Below are 16,191 nucleotides of genomic sequence, written 5' to 3'. Positions count from 1 at the left end.
AGGTCCCATCTCCCACGACACTCAATGGGTTTAGGTTTCACTTAGAGGATTCTCTTCACCTCCTCTCCAAATAGCCATGAAGGACTGTGGTACTGCTCTTGAACAGTCATTGCAGGCCACCCTAGAAGAAAGCCTCACTAGTAAAGAGAGTCACACATGTAGCTTCTCCCATATGGTCACTGGGCTGTGGCTGCTCAGGGAGGCAGCGGTACAAAAAGGAAGCTCTCGGTGTTTAGGAAGAGAGATTCTCTTGACTTGAGCAGAGGGCTTCACTGCCAGGCCAGCTTTTCATTATTTCAGCAGGCACGTGAAGAGGCATTCTTGCTGTGTGGCCCTCACCTTCCCACCAAGAGCTTCAGGCACACAAGTAATTAATGGCCTCTGGGATGCTCATACTGCAGGTAGTGGAGCAGCACCCAAAAAGTCCCAACTAGCCCACCCTGGGGAGCACATTTGGACTCCACAACTCTTTAACTGCTCAGCTAGGCATGAATTTTACTGAAAATGATACCCCTTTCTTCACTAAATCCTAGAGATATTCAAGCAGAGATGCAAGGCAGACTTGTGTGCTCCAACCATCTCATGCAGTTTGAAGCAGGCACTAAGACAGAGACCCCATAATGAAGGTCAGTCCAGTCCAGTCATTACCTGGGCATCTTCCCAGGTAAATGATAATGCTGCATTTTTTTCCATTTGAAGTGTTCTGCCCAGGTCAATCTCCTCTCTCTGTCAGATGCTTCAGAGATAGAGAAAAGGTGGGTTACCCCACTGGGGTTAAGGGGCAATCCAGTATTCATCAGGACCACATTATATTTCCTCAGTGCCTGGCCGCAGTTTGCTCTCTCTTTTCAGACACAATGGGATGCTCTCTCCTCCTGTAGGTAATTTTTTTTTAGCATTGCCTTTTGCTGGCCTGGATGTTCTCATTGCTCAGGTGTGTGCCTGGTCTGTCTTTAAACCTTGCTGTTTTCTTGTACTCTCTGACTTCCTCTGGCAATCAGTACTCAGGTCTGCTTATTCACTGCATGAAAATGGTTCCTCTTTAACTGTTCTGAATTAAAGATTTCTGCTTTCATCATCTGTTTTCTTTTATTGTGTCACAATCCCAATCAATAATTTCTCGGCCGGTCATTGCTCTACAGCCTTTCATCACGTCCCTTTTTTCTTGTTTCCCCAACCTCTCCTGACTCATTGCCCTCCAGGTACAAATCCCTGATTTTGGGGACTTTCTCCCTGACAGTTTGCTCAGGCCCATCTCTACGCGTGGCCAACTCTCCTCAGATCCTTTGCTCTGGAAGAGGAGGCAGCACCCCAGTAGGGGAGCAGTGCTGGCTTACATGGAGGCACGGTGCCTTTCTCCACATTATTGCATCCTGCCCTTCATGGCTCCTGATGTCTTGTCTGCTCTTTTGACTGTCGTTCCCCTCTGAACAGCACTGAGCTTGTACTGAGCTGTTCACTGCGTCCTCAGTGGAACGCCTGTCGTGATGCCGGGGGCTCTTGCCTGACCTGGTACAGGTACAGTAAGCCAAAGCCTAGAAGTATTTATGTAGTTTACATTTTCCCTCCAGCTACCTGACTTTGGGAACAGTGATGCTGAATTTCATTTGCCTTCCTGTTGCTGATGAGCACAGCTTTCTTACCTGTCTCCAAAGCTCTTGTCATTCTCCCGTCTCCTGACAAATTTAAATAGCTCCATGTCATCTACGTACTTGGCCTTCTTGCTGCTTACCGCCTCGAACACTAGTAACTCATGTCTTAATTCAGATACTTTTGGCCTCGCTGCTGCCTCTGATGACAACTGGCAGTTTAATCCTCCTCCTCGCTTCCCACCCCGGGGCCACCCTCAGGCACACAGCAGAGCTGTCCCACTTGCCACCACGCAGGGTCAGACCATTGCCATGGTTAGCCCTGCAGCTCCAAGGGGGCAAGAAGAAGGTGCGAGCCGTTCGAAGATGCAAAACACAAGCTGAGCGCTGGACTATTTACTGTAGCACAGGTACTCTTGCTTCATGACTCTTCACCAAGAACTGACGGTACCTGGAGCCAGTCTGACCAGAGGCATTCCTACAATTATGTATGGTTGCACTGCAAGACCTGGGTATGCAGTAGGCACCGCCACAATAATTGTAATAACTGTACCAGGTCCTGAAACTACTTTCTTTGTAATAGAGAGGACAATGGTGGATGAGGTGCATAATCTGCGTAGGTTAGGGTGACACCATCTACAAAGGCTCCAAGGCCTCAGACATGGTTGTGTATAAATACAAATTCCACCAGCTCTGGGGCGCTGAGAATGGTATCACATTCACAGATGTGATGTTGCAGTCTTGCTTTTGTAACCAGCAGAGCACTTCACGCAGATAAGCATTACTGTCAAAATACAGGCACCGACAAAAGTGACAAGCGTTGCCATTGAGCTGTTTTGTTTGACAGACCTCAAGGAAAAAAGTCAGCCGCCACCAATGCAGAAATAACTGTCTATGGCCACAGCAAGCTTTACTTCCCAAATGCTGCAGGATAAAGAATGGATCGGTGCAACACTAGGAAGTAGGAAAAGGTTTCTGAACACTGAGGAAATCGAGATGGCACAAGGCAAATCAGTACAGCTGAAGTGGAAGGACCAAATAAAGCAGACAAATCCAGAAACCTGTCCCAGGTGGAGTCAATAAGCAGAGCAGCAAATAAAACACAAGTCATACAAAGGAAAGAGACCTGATGCTTTTTCACAAAGATACAGATACAGGTGCAAAAATCAGATAAATATTTTTAATGAAGCAGAAAGCTTGAGAAAAACACAGGAAATCTAGTGGATTCCCTTTTGGCAGAGGGAAGCAGTAAAGGAAGGCAAAGAAAGTACTATGCATACAAAATCCTTCGCATCTTACCCTCCAAAAGGAATGGGAAGAGGATCTTTAATCCCAAACTAATCTTTTTTTTTTTTTTTTAAATAAAGACCAGCACTATCAGAAAAAAAAAATCATGACTACATCCAGGTGTTCTGCATCCAAGACTTCTGAGGGATTTCAAGTGAGAGACTAAATAAGTGCTAGCAGTGAATAGTGTAATCTGACAAAGAAATAACTAGAAACAACACATCTATTGGGGCCTTGGTACATTCTGCACAGCCTTTTGCAGATAATAAAAAATTAGAACCATATCTTGAATGATCTAGGACACTAAGGCACACTGAGTTTTATATCTGCTTGGCAAATTGGTGGGAACAAGATCAGCACCAATTCTGAAAAAAAAAAACCAAAAACAACCAAATAAAACCAAACCCATGCCTCACTACTCTGCCTGGATTTCTTCAACACTTTGATGCAGCAGTGACCAAAACCAAAATATCTGGGATCATTCATTTTGCCTTCCAAAGGTTCCCTCAAACCAAGCTCCTTGCAGGAATGCTGCTGTTGTAGGTACTGCATCTTGTGCCACCCACTGGGACCCAAGGCATCTCGGACAATTATGTAATTGTTGACTCTATCATGCTCAAGAGCTTCTACTCCTAGTTTTCCACCTTGCTGGCCTGCTGGTTCGACGCAACTCACTCCAGCTCTCGAAAGCTGTCATACGGTGTACCTCTGCAATGGCTGCTACACCCACAAGAAGGGATGGGTTTTAGAGGGTCTTATGGTTAAAGAACATAGGACACCCTCTGTGTCCAGGAAAAATGGCAGGAGGTGATGCTCAAGGGCAGCTTTTGGAAGGACATGTTATTTCTCATTAATATTGAGGTTTCTCATGTTCTCCTTCTTTTACAAACACTGGGTGTCTTCCTCTCTTGTCACCAGATCAGCATCCCACTTTTTTTCACGGGGAACAACACAGGTTTTTGGACCGAGGAGGAGTCACCAGCAGACTCCCCGAAGAAGCTCTGAGGACCAGAAGGAACTCTGCCGGGACCCCCCAGTCCGGCGCTCCCCAGCCCTTCCAAATCTCACGCCCGGGTGAGCGCAGGCACCCAGGATCCCCCCACCCCCCTTGAAGGGTCCCCCTTCCCGAAGGGTCCCCCCGGGCATCCCGCAGCCCCGGCTGCCCGGTGGCAGAGCCGTGCGCCCCCGTCACCTGTGTCTCACCACCCGAGGGCTGTCCCCGGGGGGGCGGCAGCGCTAGAGAGGGGACGGGACATGTCTGGGGTTGGCGGGTCCTCGCCCTCCCCCCCCCCCCCCCGCCGGGGGCTGCTGCTGCTGCGCCTCCTCCTCTCCCTCCCCAACACAGGGCGCCTCCTCCATCCCTTGGCCCGGGTTTGTGCCGCCATCTAGTGTCCACGCACGACGGGGATTTCCCGCCCACCCGCGCTCGCATTGTCGGGTACATCCATCGTTTGTTCCTTTTGTGCTGCGAACACCCGTGACTCAGCTCTCCCGTGACCGGTTGATACGCCCAGGTCCTTCTCTCCCTTTGCTTTCAGCTGAGGAAGTTAAAGCAAAAACTCTTACAATTACTGCTCGGAAGCAAAACCTTAGGGCACATGCTGCGTGCTGTCGAATTGCATCCCTCTCTAATGCGCCGAGCCTCAAGCTGCTTCCAGCGTGATATTCCAGACCCTCTCTGTACTGATGAAACCCCTCCAGTCGTGCATCATAGCAAATATCGTCACTAACTTCTTCCCCTTCCTTTTGTCAGGGTCATTACTAGTAAGGGAGTAAGTAATACCCATCCCATACTGGTCCTTAAAACCCCCCTCAGCCACCTCTCTCCTGCCTGTTGCATTTCTGACACATCTTTAACACTGGCTTGGTTTTGTTTAGGCTCACTTTAGCCCCTGTCACTTTTGGTGACACACTTTTGCAGTTGGTGATTCTGGGGCCATCCCTCTCTCCGGTGCTCCTGAGCAGACCTTGCCTCCCCAGCACATCTGCCTGGTCTTTCCCCATCAGACTTCACACCCCCCACTAAAATACAGGGGACCCCTTGCTCATGAAGAACATCTCTGGAGATTTCCTAATTTTTTGTCTGTGACCAGCAAACGAACCTTCATGATATCCACTTAGAGAGTCCCCTCTTCCCAATTTAAGCTTCTGCAGAGAGACTCCGAAGGCCTGCAGAGAGGGATCTCATCTCAGGACAACCTAGGAGCCTTCCTCCTTTTCGAGGTACATAGCTGTGCTGGGGCAAATCACCAGGCTTCCTCACCAGACAGCTGGTTGTTCCTAGCTCTCCACATCTAGGGTCAGAAATACCCCTCAAGAAGCTCAACAGGCGTCAGCTATTCCGTTGCAAAGAGGCAGATCCTGGCCTTTGAAGCTGCTGACATTCAGGTGCCTGAAGATACGGTTTTCACGCTGTGTTCAACACTTGTCCTTCCTTCTCTCCAATACTGCTGAGCAATTGTTAATTTTCCAATACATCTGGCTCTCCATTACCCGTCAGACTTCACAGGCACTGACTTGCAGGGAACTTGGTTTTAAAGAGACCATCTCTGGGGGTTTCTTGACTTTCCTCCAGAGTCAATAAAAGGTTCTTCTCAACGTCTGATTTCTGAAACCCTTTTTTTCCTTTTTCATACTTCCTCAGAGAGGCTTTGTGTGCCTGCAGGCTATGACCTTCACTCAGCATAGCCTAGCAGCCTCCTCTCTCCAGGGACGTCCACCAGAATCTGTTACTCACCAGCCCCAGTTTGCAAAAATATTGCTGGTGGTGGCACTAGAGCAAAAAGAACCAACGTGGGGTGGGTGAAGAGTGTCCCCGCAGGGGAGAAAACCAGGAACCATGACAGCCACAAATTTGGCTGGGGCGGGGGAGGAGCGGTGTGGAGTGTTCAGGCTCTTCTCACTCTGCTGCAGGGTCAGTGTGTGATGGTGGATAAGTCCCGCTTTCCCCACAGGTGCAGTACAGCAACTGTCCCAGTGAGGTGAGAACCAGACTCGCATGGAGTTTAAAAAACAGTTAAATATTTATGAAAAATATTACATTCAGAAGAGAGACTGGCTGGCTAATATTATTCATCCCTCCTGGATTCTGATGTTTAATTAATGCTTGCAAAGTGCTTTGAGATGCTTGGATGAAAGTGATCCAAACACGTCACCGCACGCCATGACCCTCCGTCCCAGAGGTACCTGTTCACCACACCGCTGTAGCAGCTCTGAGCAATGACACTCCCTCCTGAATCCCTCCCCCGGGTTGAGAACGGATCTGAGTGGGGGCCAAGCCTGCAGCTTTGTCACCTTAGTCCCACAGCCCTACTTCTTGCAACTCTGCAGCAAGTTCAAGTGCGTTTTGGAAGCTTTGCCCCCTCAGGGAACGCTATTTCTGGTAAGTATTTGCAGTGACATAAACCAACTGTTTAAAAACAAGCCAGCGTTTCTGCATTACAGCAAGCTGGGGAGACAAAATGCAAACCAGAATCCACGTGAAACGAAGCATCAGCTCAATGCCCCAGAGCCCCAAGCCCTGAGACGCCAGGGTCTTACAATCCCAACCTGACTTTTCTCAGCTCTGTTTTTCCCAGGACGGCCCCTCTATGGCAGCTGGGGACCAGAAGGAAAATTTCTATTTGCAGCCATGTGAAAACATTTTGAAGATACTGATGTGATGCTGCGGGCTCTCGCAGGAGAGCCGTGTCTCAGAACAGGCAGTTCCGAGTTCACAATCTCAGAGCAGTGTCCACAGGCTCTGGACACTGGCATAGTGGGCATCCATGCCATGCCATGCCATGCCATGCCATGCCATGCCATCCCATTCCATCCCATCCCATCCCATCTCATCCCGTCCTATCCAGTCCCATAGCCCGCATCCCACACTGGGAAGTTCCTGTCTCACACAGGTGGCTCTTTCCCTGTGATGGAATGGCTTCATCTTTCTCCAAAGACACAACCAAGGGACCAGCTGTTGCACTCAAGGCCTGATCAGCAGTTCCTTTCACACTTGGTGGCACATTATGAACCTCACTGTTGTGTCTGTCTGTCCCTGCTCCTCCAAAGCCTCGTTGCACCTCGCACCCCCATCCTGCAGACAAAGGGGCAAGTGACTGCCAGGAGGAGAAGAGTGGGCGGCACAGAGATGAAATCTCAGCCATGTCTGGGGCTCAGTGGGTTTCCGCTGCCTTGGCTGAGGCTGGGATTCAGAGAGAGAGACACCAAATGTGGGTGGAAAACCACAAAAGCCCCCTCCTCCACCCCACAGAGAAGGGAAACAGCTGAGATTCAGTAGTGGTACAGGTTGCCTAAGACTAAATTTGTATTGGGTTTGCATGGCAAGGTTTTGGTAGTGCAAGGGCTGCATCAGTGGCCTCTATCAGATATGAGCAGGAGTCAGAGCTGTGTCCAGCCAGCCCCGAAACAGATCCACCGCAGGCCAAAGCTGAGCCAATTGGTGATGCTGGTGGTGCCTCTGTGATAACGTATTTAAGAAAGGGTAAAAACCACTGCACAGCAGCTGTGAGAGAGAGGAGTTAGAAAATGTTAGAGAAACAGCCCTGCAGACACGAAGAAGAAGTGAAGAAGGAGGGGGAGGAGGTGGTCCATCCAGGCACTGGAGCAGAAATTCCCTTGCAGCCCATGGAGGTCCACGTTGGAGCAGATATCCACCCTGCAGCCCCTGGAGAGTCCATGCTGGAGCAGGATCCTGGCAGGAGCTGTGGCTCATGGAGAGGAGCTGACGCTGGAGCGGGTTTTCTGGCAAGACTTGCGGCCCATGGAGGACCCACGCTGGAGCAGTCCGTTCCTGGACAGTACCCTGTGCAGAGGACCCATGCTGGCGTAGTTAGAATCATCAAATCACAGGATAGCCCAGGTTGGACAGGACCTCGAAAGATCATCTGGTCCAGCCTTTCATGGGAAAGGGGCCCTAGATGAGATTACCTAGCACCCTGTCTAATCACATCTTGAAAGCCTCCAGTGATGGAGACTCTACCACATCCCTGGGGAGGTTGTTCCAGTGAATTATTGTTCTTACCATAAAAAATGTCTTTCTAATGTGGAGATGAACATGAAGAACTGCAGCCCATGGGAAGGATCTGCCTTGGAGTACTTCATGAAGGACCCCGCAGTGGAGCAGGGGAACAGTGTGTGCAGGAAGGAGTGGCAGAGATGAGGTGCTATGAACTGACCAAAAGCCCCACTACCCATCCACCTGTCACACTCTGGGGGAGGAAAGAAGTGCAAAATGTCAGGTGCAAAGATAAAACTGAGAAGAAAAGGTGCGGCGGGGGGGGAAGGTGTTTTTAGTTTTGTTTTTATTTCTCACTGTCCTATTCTGTTTTTAATTGGCCATAAATTAAATTAATCTTTCCCCAAGTTGAAGCTGTTTTGCCCATGATGGCAACTGGTGAACGATCTCCCTGTCCTTATCTCGACCCATGTGGGTTTTTTCATCTTATCTTCTCCTCCTGCCTTACTGAGGAGGGGAAGTGAGAGAGCGTCTGGGTGGCCAGCTGGTGGCCAGCCAAGGTTGAACCCACCACTGCTATAAAGAAAATATTCTCTCATCTTACCCCAAATCCCAGCCATACTCCACAGACAGGTGCCCCTTCCATACCGTCAGGGTTCCTCTCTTCCACTGTGGTTACCCCTGTGCAATCCCCGGCGTCAGGTCCGTGGCCCACTCCTCAGAGCTGCCCCCTGTTAGCGGTGACACAGGAGACAGACTGGGAAATGGAGGTCGGCTCGCGCTTACAGAGTATCAGAGGTGCGGCCCAAGTCCGGATCTGCTCAGCTAACATGTTAATTTGAGAGCAGAACTGGCTTCCAACCATTTGCTTTTAAGTTTCAGCCCTGTCACAGCCTCCCATCAGCTGCCATATGGCCAATAGGCTCTCTCTGTTTTACACACTCATTTTCCCCAGACACGGTAATACATCGCCTTCCGTTATGGTCTCCATTTCTGTTCATACCCAGCGTGGATATCACATGCATTTGCAAAATCACCGTCTACCCAGAGAAGTTGGTGGATCTTGGCAGAACCTGGACTGGCAGCAAGACCTTGCTGATATCTCCGGCTGAAGAGGAGGAGACATCAAGACCGACGTTTGTTGAGCTGCTTTCTGAACATCAACTTCATTCTTCTTTTGTTTCAGCTGTAGCTGGGTGAGATCAATTACGGCAGGTGACAAACACAAGGAGACAGAAACACAGAGGCAGAGAGGGAGGAAAAAAGAGGTAAGGAAACTTACTTTCTTTCTCTGAGAAAAGAGGCCAATCTGTTTTCGTTTTTTTTAATGTTACGAACTTTACTATTCCACACGAGTTGCTGTTTCAGCACGGATGGATTGGTTTTGCCCCACTTAAAGGTCTGATGTAAAACCATCTTGAACCTTTGACTTGATAATATTTCTGGCTCTGCAATTCTCCAAGGCCTTTTAGTTTTAAATAAGAAGTGTTTGTCTCCCTGTATTTTTCCCTGAAAGGGGCAAAAGAAAAAAAGGGAGCTATGAAAAGATCGACCTGCCTCGGAGCCCAGGGGTCTCACAGATCTTTGAAGCTCACATATAGGGAAAAATGTCAAATACGAGGGCCTATCACTGATGACCGTATATCCCCCAGGGCTGGAAATGCACTGGGGAGCAGCCCTCCACCGGCTGCCACTTGCTATCACCTTCTCCACATGCCCTCCAGGAAGGAGGGCTTTATTCTAAAAAAAGGCTGAAAAATAAGAAGATGCTGGTCTCTAGCTAACTAGGGACGTCTGCTTACATCTGTACGCTCCGAGACCGGAGGGGTCTGTTCTGCTAATCCAGGCTGACGATCTCACTGCCTGACACTGGCTGCTGATGCAGCCTGATCCACTAGCCCAGGGCTGAGAGAGCAGTGTTTCTTGGAGAAAGAGGGATCCTTTCAGTGTAAGGACACCAGAAAGGAGACTTGCTTTACCCTTCCATGGGCTGCTGCACTGTTGAAAACGGGAGTTTCATTTCTGGTTGAATTTTTCAACTTTCAGGTGGTGTATCCTACTCAACCTTCGTCAGCCACCTCAGATAGCCCTCTACGTGGTGCACTAAGGTTGAGCTCAGGTTACTACTTAATGTTCTCCACTATAAACTGAACAATCCTCTTAAGTTCCTGGTGCAAATTGTTTCGCAGACTTTTCCTTTATCCTCCCCAGTGTTTCACAAACATGGCTGCCAAAGCTGCCTGCAATTCAGCAGGGCTTGCCTCACCTAAATTGAGCATCCGTCCCCTTCCCGCTCACGGTTCTTGGGCACCCAGGGACCCTGTCCACCCGATCTGCCACAGCCTGGCGCGGGGACCCTGTATTCACCAAGGAAAAATTAAGGAGGGGTGTCTCCTGAGCTCCCCTGACTTAACGGGGGCATTTTTGCTCTGAATGGGTGGGTACACGCCATTTTGCTGTGCTGACCTTATCAATATGGATACAGACCCTTCTCCGGTCTGGGCTGCACATCAAGTGTGCCACATGGTAAGATCTTGATGTTCCCACTTTGGCAGCTGCGTTAATAATACCTGAACGTCCTCCCGTGCATGCATATGGCTTGGGAGGGTGATGGAGGGCCTGCCTGCGGAAGGCATCTCAGTGCCTTTGCTAGCCGTAGCCTCCGGTGGCTCTGGAAAGTCACCCCTGGGCTGCAGTTGCAAACTGCAGGATGATAGGCTTTTTGCGGAGCCAAAAAGAGACGGGTTAGGGGGAAAGAAGGGGGTTAAGAGGAGGGGGGGGTAAAGCTCAGAAAGCAAGTTCTGAAATGCCTGTGAGGCAAAGGCAGGTCTTGCCACCCCCTTAGGCTGCTGGAGGGGTTGGAGGCTGCAGGGAGCAGCCTGGGCTGCGGAGATGGGAGTCCCTTCTCGTGGCCTCCAGGTGGGCACTAGGCCGCAGGGACTTGAGAGCTGAAGAGAGCTCGGCTGGTGCTGAGACGGTGGCCTCACCACCTTGCCTTCTCCTGACGGAGGGACCTCTCTCTGGAGGGGGATCGGCAGCTTTCCCCTGCTGGGTCCCGTGGCCCCTGCTCCGGTGGCTCCCTCTCGCAGCAGCGCCCAAGGCTGGTGGCCACTCTCAGATGAAGGACCAGAGGCGCCTGAGGGGAAATTGGGGCAGGGTCGGCCAGTCTAGGGGGGACAGTGGAGCCCGTGAAATGGCCTTCACTGCTATCGTCTCTTTGCTCTCTGATGCCTATTTTTGTTGCACTCCATAGAATGGTTTAGGTTGGAAGGGACTTTGAAGATCATCTAGTTCCAACCCCCCTGCCATGGACAGGGACACCTCCCACTAGACCAGGTTGCTCAAAGCCCCATCTAACCTGGCCTTGAACACCTCAGGGATAGCCTCTTGCCCTGCCTGCTGCTCACATACGTTTGGTTTAACATTAATAAGTAATTTCAGAGAAACCACTACTGAGTAAAGCAGCCAGATAAGCTCTGCTTTAGATGTTGAAACTGAGAAAAAGAGAAGTGGTCCTCTGTCACCCAGAGCCCCAAAGCCAAGCCATACTGCTGTGCGCGGGGACAGGAGGCAGCTGCGTCTCTCGGCTCTGTCCTGGCAGACACAGCAAGGGGAAGCGCAGCCTGGCAGCAGTGGAGGCTGAGGCGGGGAGCTCTTGGCGGACAGACGGACAGATGGCTGGGAGGCACCTCCTCCCCTCCCCTCTCCCCAGCCCCGGCAGAGCGAGCTGCTGCCAGATCAAAAAGCACAGCCACAAGCAAGAGTGAGAGAAGAAAACATGAAAACCACAGTGCATGAAAGAGGCGCAGGAGTGCGCAGAGAGAGGGAGATGGCCCGCTCTGCATCAGGAGTGGTTTCTGAGTTTTGGGGTTGAGTTTTTGGTTTGGGTTTTTTTTTTGTTGTTTTTGTTTTTTTTTAATTTCAGTTTCCTCCTGTGTCATGCCGGTGCCAGCTTGGCGGAGAGCTCGCTGCAGCCATCGCCCACTGGGACTCGGTGCTGGGGGGAGCAAGGGGCTGCCGTCCCCTCTCCCAAGCAAGTATTCTCCAGGCCAGACCTAGTCCTGCAGGCATCATCCCCCAGACCGCTCACTACCTCAAGCTCTCCTTTTCCTATCCCTCAGAGAGGCAGGGATTATTAAAAGAAGTCAAGAAGGAAATTAGACCAGTTTAATAAGAAGGGGAAGTTAAAATGAAATGGAAATCAATGTTCACTTGGGAGGGAGCCCTGCTCCTCCGTCGCTAGACGTGGTAATAAATCAAATATGCCTGGACTGTTTCTGGCACAGAGGCCAACTGGCATGAGATGGTCTGGGCTATTAAACTCACTTAACCTCTAAAAATGAACTGGCTACACGCCAGCCACCTAATGGGAGTGGTCCCTGGCCCCTGCTAACACCTAAATGAATCCCAAGAGTTGCTCTGGAGAGAGAGAGTTGTCCTGGGCCAAAAATGTGTCAGGAAATGTTCTAGCAATTTAACAGGACTGATGAGTGTGTTCCAGTGCCTGGGGACATTCCCTGACACCACTTAATTTATGAGTACCACCATAAGACACAGCAGGGCTGCCCGTAAGGAGGCTGCGGGTCTGCTACAGGCATCTGCTAATGAGAGCGACTTGCTCGGTTAACATAGCAGAGCCTTGCTCACCGAGATCCGTGAACTCCAGAGTAGCACTGCCTGTGATCTGACCTGGAGGAGGGGTACAGGAGGAGATAGAAAGACAGGGGGAAAATGGGAAGTGGCACGCGTGAGAAGTAGCGATAAGCAGGGAGAGTGAAAGCGTATGAAAGAAATTCTAGCTGAAGGCAACCCATTTTCCCCACTGACTCGTAACATGTAGGTGGTAAGCATCATATTGTAGAGATCTGACACAGAAACACAAAGATTAGTGTGAATGAAGTACGAATGCAGAACGTGTGAAACCTTGAGAAGAAACAGAAAAACAAAGGTGCATCAATCTGCATCTACCGAGCTGCACAAGGTCAGCAGTTCACCAGTCCCACAGTGCTCTGGTTGTGTGGTTTCACTCAATAACCAGGTAGCAAGAAGGCGAAGAACAAACCAAAGCCATAAGATGACAGGAAAATAGAGATTCCCAGCCAAAACAAAATGATGGTGTGTGACTCAGGGATTCCATTAGGTTTTACCGGATCCATTACCTTTGGATTTTATATAAAGTTTAATGAATTAAAATATTTGAAACCCAGCATTGACCCTGCTAATTTGCAGATACTACTTTAAAGCGGGGGCTGAGTTTTCACATGCTCCCACTGGGACAGGTGCCGCAAGTGTTCACAGTGGGGATGGGGTTTGTCCTGTCGTCTCAGGAATGGATCTTACCCAGGGCCCTACGCCAGTCCTCAGTTATAGATGTTTCTTCGGAGTGAGATGCATACAGATGCCTTGTTGTTGCCCTGTTCTTTATTCTTTAGCATCGCCCGGCAAACTGCTCGATCACTGCGACTGCATCTTGTTAGGAATGATCTCCAGTCACATGCACTGGCTCCTTTGTTTTGCTGTTTTTGCACAAAACAGCCCATGCAAATATTCCCTGGGGCTGGGATGGGTTTTTGCTTTGCGCGAGGCAAGCCACAAATCTTCTCTGACTGTGCCTTTGCCATCTATGTCTCTTCTGATGGTGCACATGGCTTCTGCCTTGCTCTTGCACCTGTATTTTTCATATGTGTACATCTGCCTTGCTGTCAGATTGTCGGTCATGCTGACCTGATTTCCATGTAAAGGTAGTGCTGATGTCTTCATTTACTCTTTGATACTTTCATGTGCTCTGATCAATTAAATTAATGTCAATATTAAATTATCCTCTAATAGAATATATTATATTTAACATTGGACATAGTACATACAAATATTGTATAAAATTATTCTTGTATTTCTTTTGAGTTCAAACCCATTATGACTCCAGCCTTCAGTCTATCACGCTACCTGTGAAAGGAGGTTTCTATTATCAGCTAGAGCTGAGTGACCTTCCGACCAGCCATCCTACTGACTTCTCTGGAAACCAGTGTGAATTCCTTTGTTAGGAATCCAGAACTCCTTGGGCTTGGAGCTCTCGTCACGTCCCCACTACTTGTCAGTTCTGCTTCTGATATCTGACTTTCTCCATTGGTAGTATCCATGGTGTTTTCCCATACTCCATTAAAACAGGACTTGGTTTGTTCCGCTTGCTTCCCACCGCTTGTCCATTGAGCTTTGTCAGCTTCTATCTGAGCCTTCACTCGAGGAGTTCTTGTGTTTACAATGTTTCAGCTCACATTATACACTCATCTATATTTGTTGGCTTTTCCCCAGCCTTTGTTTAAAAAAGTTGTTACCTTATGTGTCAGCAGTCATGTTCTGGTTTAGTTTAAATGAGGCCTCTCTTGCTTTAGAGGAAGCCCCCCATGCTCCCCACCTTCCCTAGCTCCTGATGACCCCATATCCCCCTTTCCTTTACAATACTTTCTCTCTCACACTTTGTAACTCTAGCACTCTGCCTCACCCTACGCACGTTTCTAGAAGCATTGCCAGCTTTGAACTTCCTGCCTTACAAGCGGTGCCGGTAAAACCTTTTGTGAGCTGTCTTTGTGCTTTCGGTGTTCACACAGCACCCCCCAGCTCCCCTTCACAAACCTGACATCCTCCAACCTCCACGTCATCCTGAGCACTACTGAGGTTGGAGGTGGGATGCTTCTGAGCTGGCCCAGTGCCTGGTCGGCTGGCTCCCTGGCCCCTTGAGCTTCCCCTCTTGGCTCAACCACTTTGGCCACAAGAGGCCCCCAGGAGGTCTCCATCTGAGGGATGGCAGACGCCTGCCAGGGACAAGTCCTCATAGGGCTAGCACCTTATACAAGCAACAGGAAAGGTTCGCCCCAAGGGCCCGTTGGCATGGGGAGTGCCTGCTTTCGGAGAGGTGAGGTCACCTCACTGTTTTTCACTTGCTCCCCTGACTGGTTAACCTGCTCAGCTTCCTTTTTATATGTGCCTTGGTTTAGAGCTTGGTAGTCTCCTCGCACCAGCAGCAGTGGTCTCCTTCACCTTGTCAGCCCACCCAGCTGCAGCTGATACCGGCACTTGGTCTCTGCTACAGTCAGATACTTCATCTAATTTGATAACTCACCTTAACAGGATAGTTATCTCCCAGTTCCCACTGAAGGTTTTGTTACCATCAATGCAGCTTCTTCTTTCTGACCTCATTCCTCCCTTTTCCCTAGACTTTTTGTTGCATAGTCCTAAGAATTCAAGCCAGTCTTCCCAACAACATCAGACTCGGTGGTTATTGAGATTTTTAATGTAAGAAATAAGTAGACAAAAGCAAACTAAATAAAAATATTAATATCAGCCTAAAGATGGCCTTAATCATAGAATCACAAAATTGTACAGAAATATTTAGATGGCAAAGGACCTCTGGAGGTCTCCAGTCCAACCTCCTGCTCACAGCTGGGCTGACTCTAAAACTACAAGACTTTGCAAGGCATTGCTCAGGGCCTTGTCCAGGGAACCTCTGAACATCTCCAAGGGCGGAGATTGCCTGGTACCCCTTGGCATTTATTCCAACACTAAACCACCTTCGGCGGGAAGAAATTTTTCCTTCTATCTAGTCAACAATTCCTTGCTGCAACCTATGGCTGCTGCCTCGTGTTCCTCTCCTATGCACCTCTGAGAAGAATGCGGCTCCTTGTCCTAGGTAATATCCTTTAGATAGTGGGAGACTGAAATAAGATCCCACCTTGGCTCTCTTCTCCCTACCAAACCCAGCTTTCTGTCTCTCCCTGTATATCATGTGCACCAGCCTCCTCACCGTCACAGTAGCCCTCCAGTGGCCTCTGTCCCATTTGTTGGCATTCGTCTTGCACTGGGGGCCCAAAACTGGATCCCATATTTTAGATGAGGCATCAGGTGTGCCAAACAGAGGGAAATAATTACTTCCCTCAGCCTGCTGGCTGTGCTCTTGTTAATGCAGCCCTGTATGTGTTTAGCCTTAATTGCTGCAAGAGCGATGATAACCCACCATAGGGAAGTAAAAAAAGCACAGAACTGTTGGCAGTATAAACACCTGCAGTCCAATGAATGCCAGAAACCTAGGGATGAGTAAAATAAAACATTTAATACCAAACTCTAAGGGGAACGCTGCAGCTAGATTCTTTACTGAAACACAGGGCTCAGGTGACTTTACCAACAACTTTCCATGTCGTTGCACTGAAGGATGGTGGGTACTGACTAGGAACTGGGCCCCATCCGCTGAGGTCTGAAAATCAACCATTGTTAACACAGTATTTGGATCTTCTAGGACAACATCCCTTGGCAGCGACGGCATTTCCAGCCCTGCAGTCCACAGCAGGGAGGAGCGTTCCCCCAGCG

The sequence above is a fragment of the Vanellus vanellus genome (assembly GCF_965231255.1).
Source record: "Vanellus vanellus genome assembly, chromosome: 1".
NCBI classification, from domain to species: domain Eukaryota; kingdom Metazoa; phylum Chordata; class Aves; order Charadriiformes; family Charadriidae; genus Vanellus; species Vanellus vanellus.
The sequence above is the reverse complement of the archived record's forward strand: the minus strand, read 5'-3'. Positions refer to the sequence as shown.